The sequence below is a fragment of the Candoia aspera genome, chromosome 17 (assembly GCF_035149785.1).
Source record: "Candoia aspera isolate rCanAsp1 chromosome 17, rCanAsp1.hap2, whole genome shotgun sequence".
NCBI lineage: Eukaryota > Metazoa > Chordata > Lepidosauria > Squamata > Boidae > Candoia > Candoia aspera.
The window spans coordinates 5779028-5789874 of NC_086169.1; the positions used below are offsets into that span (position 1 = coordinate 5779028).

The 10847-nt window shown below is 47.8% G+C and overlaps 1 protein-coding gene across 1 annotated transcript in view; it reads left to right on the forward strand.

Annotated features, from left to right (window-relative positions):
- TAGLN2 (transgelin 2) overlaps window positions 1-10847 on the forward strand; it is a 288943-nt gene that overhangs the window by 157888 nt on the left and 120208 nt on the right. The window lies entirely within an intron of this gene.

The window sequence follows — 10847 nt, forward strand, 5'->3', positions numbered from 1 at the left end:
TCCATCCCCCGGCACAGAAATCAAGCCTGTGAAATCATAGCGCTCTGGAGTTGAATCCGGCATTCTGCTGTGGCCGCCTGGAAAGCTGGATCCCCCTGAACACGTTGGGCGACCGCTTGGGCTCTTCCTGGTGCCCACGGTCAGCTTCCTCAGTGGTTGGGGTTGGTAAGTCTAGATTTGATTCATGCCATATACAAAATCCATTAGACCAACAGGTGGTTTAGTTTGGGCTTGGTCTGTGCATGAACACCCCCCTCCCTAAAAAAAATCTATCTTTTAACTTTCAAAAATGTTCAAGCCAGGAATCAGGTGCTGAAGATTTAGAATCAGAGCTGGAAGGGATATTAGAGGCCATCTAGTCCACCCCTACCCTGCTCAGTGCAGGACCCACCAGAGAATCCCTGACACATCACTCCCCAGTCTGTCTGAAGTCCTCCAGCGAATGGGAACACACCACGTCGTGTGAGACCCAATTCAGAAGGCAAAGCTAGATGGAAACAGTAAGAAAAGTTGACTTCTGGCAGTGAGCAGGCTAAGGAGAAACGGGAAGAGCTCTAATTCAACCGAAAGCAGGATTAGAAACCTTGATCTTCCCAGGCCAAGTCACGTTTCACATGCTAATGCTGCAAGGCCCTGCGAAGGATGAGTCGTTCACCAACAACGGAAGGGAATCGATGCTGCCACTTGGAAGAAGGCCAATCCATAAATTCATGCTATTGACAACATCCATGTCTACACGGATCCTTGGCAAGGGCTTGCCTACATTTAAACCCAGCGGTCAGTCATCCCAAGGGTTTAAGTTTAAGTCCAGATCTCTACTAGCCAGCCCCACTGCCTAGATCCAGATGGAAAATGGAGATCATACAGAAATATTGAACCTAAGTTCAAGAATATCAAAAGGAGCCCTCAAGAGGTCTAGCCACTTGAGTCTAATGTCCCCCACAAAGCACCCATCTAGAGACCTCAAATAACCAATGCTAATGCTGCAAGGCCTCCGTAATATCTGTGACAAGATGTCCACAGGACTTTGCATAAAATCTGGGAGCATGTCCAACTTTCTGTTCTCCTGTTCTGCCATAGTCTCCATCCCTTAAACCTTCTAAATCTTTCCTTTTTTGGCGGGGTGGGGGGTGGGAATCCACAGATGCCACCCAGGTTTGTGTTCTGCTCTTGACCAGCCCACTTTTGTGTTTGAGTTTCTGCCTGGGGCCAGGCCTGCCTTGCTGTGTCCGTGTGCAGGTACGTATCCGCGGTGTGTGTGCATTTTCTCCTTTGCAAAAGTAATTTCCTCCTTGGACCTTGGAGAACCTATTCTCAGCCAACAAAAGAGAAGCTGGTGTGCTCTATTAAACTTAGGACCTCTATCAATCTCCCCTGGGCTGCATTAGTGGCTGGCGTGCTCTGCCTGCCCTTTTTTGCTTTGCTCGGCTGCTCAGTATGAATTTCAAAGGTACCCATAATCAAACGCCAACAATGGGAAAGGGGCAGGGGAGCAGATGGGAGGGAGTCTGGTTCCCACAGGCAGGAAAGAAGCAATCAGCTGGGCATCACATTCCACAGTGGGAGGTGCCACCTTCTACAGTGGGCAGGCCAGTTTCACTGGTGGGCAGAGACAGAACCCAGAGTGGGTGAGGTTTGCAGTATACAAGGTAACTACAGGTAGTCCTCACTTAACGACCACAATTGGGACCAGAATTTCAGTTGCTAAGCGAAGCAGTCAAGCGAATCCGGCCCAATTTTACAACCTTTTTTGCGGCAGTCGTTAAGCAAATCACATGGTTCCCCATTGATTTTGCTTGCCGGAAGCTGGACGGGAGGGTTGAAAATGGCGATCACGTGACTGCAGGATGCTGCGATGGTCATAAATGTGAATTGGTTGCCAAGGAACCAGATTGTGATCCATGACCATGGGGAATGCTGCAACAGTTTGAGGAGTGGTCATGTTGGTTTTTCCAGCACCGTCATAAGTCTGAAGCATCGCTAAATGAATGGTCATTAAGCAAGGACTACCTATATTGCTTTAGTTCTGTGTGCCCCCTAGCTTTCTGTTTGTGACACCCCATTTTAGCTGGCTTTTTCACCGTGTCTTTCCATCTCTCCCTTCCCATTTGCAAGCAAAGTGGTGTGGTTTGCTAAGTGGAACAGAGGTGTCATCTGTCTCAAATTATTCCTGGGCTCTAACATGGGGTGGGGGGAGCAAAAACTAATGCAGACTTTTCAGGGAAGTTGTACAGCCCCCCCCCCACCAGTGCCTAACTGAGAGAGCGCCATCAAAAAAAAAAACCTAATTAGAGCAGTGCTTTTAATTCGATGCAACATGGTTGAACGCATGGAGATTGAAAGTCAATCTTTTTACAAGCTCCATTTTGCAAAGAAAAAGATCTTGCCTCTCTGTCTGACAAGGTACTATCAATCACACCCTTGTGCCCGCCATCTTGACTTTTCTGACCCCTCTCCAGGCACAGCCAACCCACTGCAAAAAAAAGTGAACCAAGATTAAAAATAAGTCAGGCTTATATGTTGTGAGAATGCTGCCTTTTCACTGACCTGGAACCTTTGACTTTGCTCAGTGGATGCGCGGGACGTGAACCGGGGACCTGATTTGACCCTTATTTGCCCTCCTGCACAGCCCCTTCCTGATGTCTTCCCACGGGGATGGCTCTCCCGCTCGACAGAGGCAGTAGACTGGGGTGGCACCAGCTGGCGTGGGACCTTGGCCAAATTTCCTCTTCCCCTGCTCCAGCCAGAAGCCACGGCCACGTCCTCCTCCACTATGTGACGTGGTTCCGAATGAGCTGCGAGCCCTGTGGGAACAACCGCCCCCCCGGTGCACCTCTTTGATCCCCCCAAATTAGCCCTCGCCTCCAAATGGGCTGCGATGGTTTTTTAATTAACTCTTATACAAACAGCTGCCGCCAAGGCTGTTAGTATTCACAGGAGAAGACAGAATTGCAAAAACACTCCGGGATTATAAATCAGGGCCGGGGCATGCCTGCTGCATGTTCCAACCACCAGTGGACCCCCCACCCGAGGCCCCCCTTCCAGCCCACGGGGGTTCGGCGATGCACGCCTCGCTGGAGAAAGGGGACGAGGGGGCCGGCAGAGGACACCCCAGGAGCAAGGCCAGTGGAGGACTGTCCTGCGTTGAATTGATGTTTTGTGAATGATTTTACGAGTGTCAAAGATCATCTTCCTTCTTCCAGGTCCCCATGATCCAACCCTGATTGGCCAACGTTGCATCCTCCTGTCTTGCTTGCTTCTGGGTGGTTGTCCCACCAGAGGGCACTAGAGTCCCAGTCATATGTCCTCCCTGATAGGTTAGGACCTCCTGATAGGATAGGTTAATTTTCTAATTAGCTCCTCCAAGTGGGATTTGCCATCCTTCCCAGTCCCTCTTCAATTGTATTTGGCTACAGATAAAGAGCCCAATGACAGCCACCCTACCCCCATTCATGTTGAAAGTGCAGGGCTGAGTAGCCTGTGGGGGCTTCCCCACCCCCTCAAAATGAGGCACACTCCCCAACCAGATTTTCCACAGTCACAGCCACTGCAGTGAACCCCTACAAATTGCCCTTCGTTTTGAGCCACTGAACAGGAAGCAATTCGGGACCTGTTTCCCGTTCCTTGGGGGCAAAACTGCACTTTCCAGCCATCGACTGCTGCATTAATCAGTGTCCCTGTGTCACACTCCCCTACCTCTTCGCCATGTTGGGAATATGGCTCCCTTGACGTTAGGACCAAAGCCACGCTAGAAATGGATTGCCGGACTGAGAAAGCCGAACTGCCCCCTCCAGATGTTTTCAAAGTCCAGTCCCATCAGCATCAGAAGACCCAGGTCTACCTTTCGCCAGCTTTCAGAATCTACCCCAGCTGTTGCCTGATGCTCACACTCCTGCTTCGAACACAGTTCAATGCTGGTTTGTCTTCTGGGAGAGAGCCCACCAGAAGTTGACTTCATGGGCAGATCAAAATGGCTGACAGATGAACAGCTTGACCTCCTCTTTCTAATCAACTTACCAACACATCCCCTTGCCTTCCTCTGGCCCACCCCACACCCCAAATGATCAAAAACCCAACACTCCCCAGACATCTCACTTTATTAGCATTTTCTTCACCGCTTCCCGCCGGCAAGGGAGGACGCTCTAGGCACTCAACTCTGTGGTTGCGTCTGGCCAACGGCCTCCTCGGCGGCAGGTTTCATCTCTCCCATGGTGGCTTCCCGAGGAAGTCAAACAAAAATCCTTGTCCTCTTGTTAAAAATAATCATCATAATAAAGTAAACCAGTAAACAGTCTCTTCCCCGGCGGAAATTTTCTGTTACCTGGAAGATTGATGACCGCTCTTTGCTTCTCCTAGACGCCATGTGAAGTTACCCATCAGTTACCATGCTCAAAACGCTTACTGTTTCCCTGACCTGCAGGGACTCCATCTGTCATCCCCTATAATAAAACAAGAATGGGAGTTGAACACGGGAATAAATACTGGCAGATCATTCGGTAAAGATGCGATAACTTTTATCCCTGCTCGTAAAAACGGGTGGATAATGTCGGTGGGTGCAGGAAGGAAATGGTGGAACCGTGCCCAGCTGAGGCAGGGAGGGGTCGGAAAGGGAGGAAGCTTCATGTTCGCCCCAAAAGCAGAATGGAGGAGAGCCATTCTGCAAACGGAAGAGATCGATGGCTGTTCTAAGGACAGTGGCTGGAGGGAGACAGAATCAGGAATATAGTCACGCAGGGGGAAAAGATATCACGCATTTTTATTTCTTTTTACCTGCCTTAGTTCAACTGGAGGAAGGAAAATCAGCTGTCAAAATGTCTTTGAAAGAGAAGAGAATTCTCTTTGGGAGGTGGGGGGCACTAAGGGGGGTTGGCGGATGTCTTTCATGGATGCAGTTGCTGACCAGTACAGACATCTGCAGCCTCCCTGGCATCCCTTCGGCCCTTAGAAAGGAACTCCTACTTTTTTCAGACTGGGGCTTGGGGGCATCAGGAGAGGAAAACGGAGGGCCTTTCACCCGGCACCTCCCACTCCGTCAGCCAAGTTTCTTTTCCAGCTTCCAAACCGCTTGTGGCCAGCATTTTCTCTTAGCCCTCTTGTTCTGTATAATGGCTTGATCGTTTCTAAGGCAAAGGGAAGGGTACCTCTGACATCCTACCCCATCAAAAGCATCTTGATGTTTGCTTCTCCCCCACCACCACCACCACCTCACCCTGCCTGCCATCTCTCTTGGTCGAAGACCACCACTGGGTCTCTGTCGATGTTATCATGGATTGTAATTGGTCCATTCATTTTTTGCAGCAAGACCCTTCCTTCCTTCCTTCCTTCCTTCCTTCCTTCCTTCCTTCCTTCCTTCCTTCCTTCCTTCCTTCCTTTTCACCTTCCTTCCTTCCTCTGCTTCTGTCTCTTCCCTTCTTCCTTCCTTCCTTTCTTCCTTCCCCTGCTTCTGTCTCCTTCCTTCCTTCCTTCTCTTCTGTCTCTCTCCTTCCTCCCTCCCTCCCTCCATCCATCCATCCCTTCCTTCCTTCCTGCTAAGCAGGGCATGCTGTGGTATCACATGATCCATACGATTGGCACCCCAGTTAAACGGGACACTGAAAGGAGATCAGAAGGCGGAGAACTTCAATGCCTTGCTTCTCACAGACGATCCATCTACAGCCTTTCTGCACAGGTAGAGAAAGGAGACGAATTTTAACATTAACTCTGCCACCTCTACAGCTTGGTTCTCCTCTGATCTCCTCCTTTCACTCCTGTGGAGGGTCAGGGGGGAAAACAGACCCTGCCACTGTTTTGGTTAGTGGCCTCAGGGCTGCTTCCAAGGGATGAGAATTTCAGGGCACTTCCAGCGGGGTGTGTGGCAGCCCGGCAATTCTTTAGAGGTGGTCCAAGTCCACTCTTCCACTGCACCACCCTCTTTCCAGCAATCCACGGTCTTCTTTGCTGTTCAGGCCCAAGGAAAGCCCAGGGCTTTCTCCCTCGGGCAGCTAGCAAGATTTCTCTGGGGAAGCCTCACCCCCCACAGTTGCCCCCTCCAAATTGCCCCCCAAAATCCAGACAGGAATTGGAGAGGAATTTTCCAGACCCTAAAAACAGGGGACTGCTTGACAGGAAGAAGTAACTTGCAATGCACATTTCAGCGAAACCTCTCTAAACAGAGAAGAGGCGGCGGCGGCGGCGGTGGGGGGGGCGCTCTGGAATGACAGGCAGACCCAAGATGTCACTCAAGAGGGGAGCGGCTCTCCTTCCTTCTCCCTCTGGTTTCTTATTAACAGAGAACGGCAAAACAAATCCAGACACCCCCCATTTTTCAGCAGCATCGATCTAGGGAGTGTCTTGCTGGGATCGACAGCTCCACATTGCCACCTAGTGGCAGCGAGGCCCTCAGTCCAAGCTTCGAGGTGGCCAGGCTGAATTTCTGCTCCAAAGCAGTGGTTCTCAACCTGGGCAACTTTAAGATGTGTGGACTTCAACTCCCAGAATTCCCCAGCTGGCTAAGAATTCTGGGAGTTGAAGTCCACACATCTTAAAGTTGCCCAGGCTGAGAAACACTGCTCCACAGGCAATTGAAGCAGGAAACAGAGCCAATAATCTCTTGGTCCATTTTGCATAAGCCCAGAGAAAGGGTTCCTTAGTCTTGCCCGCTCCCCTATCATTTAGGGAGAGAAAGAAATGGTTTTCTGGGGTGTTCGGGGGCATTTTAGCACATCCCTTTCAACACCCACAAGGGTTTAAGGCACCTCATTATTATTTTTTTAAGCGGAATTGTGAATATCATGTCTCCGTTTAAAAAAAAAAAGGAAACGACCTAAACGACACACCTGCTGCTTGGACAATATATATCAGATAAATAATAATTAATTTCATTGGAATAGTCTCAAAGATTGGGGCAGAATCTTCCCCAAATCTGATTGGGGGTGGGGGGCATAAAAACAAAAGCTTTCCCCTTCTGGTCTGCTCCTGGCATTTTGTCTTGAAAGGTAGACTGCACCGGTTTATGAAGGTTTCATTCCGATGGCTGGAGGAAGGAAGAAAAGAAATCTATGTACTGTACATACCAGTGCAAAAGCATTAAGCATTCCCCGCTTAATCCTTGAAGGGTGGGGAAGCTGGGCCAATTTCCTCTGAATGCTAGATTTCAGCTTTCAAGCAAAAGAGGTTATTTATATTTGCTTGGAAGACATCATTAAAGGGGAACCAAGATTTTCCTTTTGGGGAAGGAGAAGGACTAAGATATGTTGTGATTTCTTAAGAAGAGATAAATCAGTGGAAAATCAATAATTTAACACATTCCCCAAAACAGGTTGGGTTGTCCCTTGAGTAATCTGTCTTAATAGTTGCTCGCGGAGATGATAAGTGATGAATAATTTAGCGCACGTGCGCACGCACGCACACACATGCTCTTTCAAGCACTTCGCTGCTGTAATTAAAGAATGTGAAACTTCGTTTGTTGTACAAAATTATTGCTGAATTATTCAGATCCCGGGTAATTACTAAAATGGTGTAGGAATTTGCCCGCGGAAAAAGGGGGCCCTCTGGAGGCATCACCTGCGAGGGATTTGCAATAAAGCCAATTGTTTCTGTGACCTCCCATTTGGAGATGTCGCTCATGTTAAGTTGGAGGCTTTTTCCCCAAAAAGACAGATAATCCGCTTCTTTTATACTAATACGCGACAGTGCAATAAGCTCCACCGAACAGCTCAAGCATGTTGCAAGCAGCTGTCCGATACATCTGTATTTAGATGGGAAGAGTCGGTGTCTAATATAAAAGCAACGATACGATTATTAATATTATGCACCGTACAAATTAAATTAAAGATTGAGAGTGCAATCCTGCGCACTGTGTCCTGGGAGTTCACTGAACACAGGAAGGAGAAGGAGAAGGAGAAGAAGGAGAAGAAAGGTGTTCAGTGAACTTTACTCCCATTATTATTTATAGAGAGCCAGTTTGGTGTCACGGTTAAGGCACCAGGCTAGAAACCAGGAGACCGTGAGTTCTAGTCCTGTCTTGGGCACGAAGCCAGCTGGGTGACCTTGGGCCAGCCACACTCTCTCTGCCCCAGGAAGGAGGCAATGGCAAACCACTTCCAAAAAACCTTGCCAAGGAAACTGCAGGGACTTGTCCAGGCAGTCTCTGAGAATTGGACATGATTGAACAGATTAAAAAAATATATTTTTTATAAAGTGCTTTCCTAGCTTACTTACAGGTTTCTCAGTTTGATGTCCATTTTTTGTTCCCTAAAGGGAAAAAACCTGTGCAGTATTAAAATCCACTGAATGGCCAGGGAGAGAGGGCAGTTTTTGCTTCCTGAAACTCAGCAGCCCAATTCCTCTGCAGAAGATGGCCTTGCAGGCACACGGAAGCTGATGGTGTCCATGGCTCTTGGACTACCACCACCTCCATCATCCTTGGCCAACAGGACCAAGAAACGGAGGGGATGGCTTTAGCTCAAGGCCCTGAGGATCAAGTTGCTTATCCCATGCTCCACTCCTCCCCAACTTGACCCTTCCAGACGTGTTGGACTACTGTTGGACTATCTTTGGACTACAGTTCTCATCATCCATGGCCAATCTAAACCCCTCTTGCAGATACCTAGTTGTAAATTCGCCCTCCGCAAATACAGGCCCAAGCAGGCCTAAAAAGCCATTAATTCCTGTTTTTACCTGTACTTCCCCCAAAATCATATCAGAATTGATGAGTAAACCCAGTGAGATTTTCAAAGGGCCGATGAGAGACACGGTGAGCTTGTGTAAAATCAAACTCCCTTTTCAAGGTTTTCAGACCGTAAATATCGCATGGCTGCTCCATGGAAGTAGCCAAATTTTTCTCAGCTGCGATTGTTCTCAGAAAGCACTGGGTTGGAACGTGGCCTTATCGTTTTTCCTTTTTGTTTACAAGTTTGCTTTTTAATTTTTTTTCCTTCGTTTTTTATTTTGTGATATTGATTGCTGTGTTTCCTTTTTCTGGTCTTGGGCTATAAATAAAGCGATAACAACAACAATATGGATTCGAACCAAAACATTCACAGAATCATACAGCTGGAATATATCCCAGAGGGCATCTAGTCCAGCCCTCTGCTCAGTGCAGGGTTCACTAGTGAAGCCAGTTTTAGGGGCCTGCTAGAAGCACTGAAATGGAGCAGAGCTTATAACACAGCTGAGAAGCTGGCACAGAAAAAGAATATTATCTTAAAATAGCTTCAGTGAACATGTCAGAGAAACACAGGTGATTGATCTTACACACTCAGCCCTCCCAAGCATAAAGAAACACACGCTTAGACAGATTAGGTTAAGATAAGTAAAGAAGAGTTTTACTGACTTTATTGTTGCTTCTGTTACATCCATCTTGGTGGAAAAGATGAAGTTCCTTTGTTCTTCTTTTCTTTCTAAATACTTAGTTTTGCCCTAAACCCTCAGCCCTATTTTGCTGCCAAGGGCTGTGTGAAAGAAAGGGGCAGAATCCTTCATCAAGGCCCGAGCACGTGGCCCGATGAATGGAGAGCAGAGCAGCATGCTTGCTTCTCCCTGGGTGGAAGAAGGGGAAAGAGAGAAAGAGGAAGTGGGAGGGGCAACAAACAGCTTCCTCAGAGTTGCATTGTGGGACAACTCAATTTACATGCTAATTCACATGCTAATGAGGCATGCTGGATTTGCCAGGACTTCCAACAACTACAGCACATCCTACAGATGATCTCTAGCTGCCAGCCCTTCACTCACATCATGTGGCGGTCTGTTCCACTGGCTGATAGTTAGTACAGTGAGAAAAATTCATTTTAGCCCTGCCACCGCCTTGCCTCTCCCCATTTATTTGTGGGATTTGGGATTCTGAGGTAGACAGCCACTGCCCAGGGAGGTTCTGCATAGGTCCCATGTGGCTGTTGGCGTTCCTCTACAACCGCTGGCGACTCTCCAAAATCCAACCAGCACCTAGAAACTGTCAGCATCTCTGGCGGGAATGATTGATTGCCCTAAATCTGTTAGAGAGCTTTTGGGTAGAAACATGTCAGCATTAGGGAGCAGATCAATTTGATCTGACTGTTTATTATATTTTCCACCTTCCTTGGTTATATTACCATGATGAGGTTTTATTGGTTTTATTCTTATCTGTATGATAATTTTTATCATATTCTCTGACAGGGCTCCGAGATCCATAAGCCTTTTTTATCGTACTGACAGAGTAATACTTCTCCGCCTTTTTCCTGTTGGGTCATTCATTCATTCATTTATTTATTTGGAAACTGTACTTTTCCCATTGCAACCAAAGGGAGGGATTAATTCAAACGATCTCAAGAGGTGGAGTAAATAACTCTCCATGTACCACGGCAGAGAATGGGGATGGGATTTGACTCCAGACAATTCATTTCTCTTCCCACCTCCAGCCACCACCACCACCCGTGGCCAAATTGGGGGGCTAAACCAGAAGAGATTTCCAGAGCCCTGTCTCTTCTCTTAGAGAGGAAAATCAAAACATTCCTATGGGCTGTTCCCTGTGCGGTGATAAAACTCCTTTCTAATCAGCTCAACTAAAAAAGGAAAAGGGAAAAAAAAGCACACCACCATCAGCGACTGTTTTATGAAGGGTCACTCTTTATAAGTCATTATCATTTTCTGGACCTCCTGGATTTCATTTCCCTCTTTTACAGTTCCTTCCCCATCCATATGCTTGGAGAGGGTGTAGCCATAAATATTTATGGCTTATAGTGAGCCTATTTCAGTTCATGTTGCTGGTGAGAAAGAGAAATTGCACCAATATAGGGGTTGGTAATAATATGCTCAAGGGAGCTGGATCCCAAAGCTTCCCCCCGCCCACACAAATAAACTCCCCAAGGATTGTTTAAAAACACCCCAAGGAT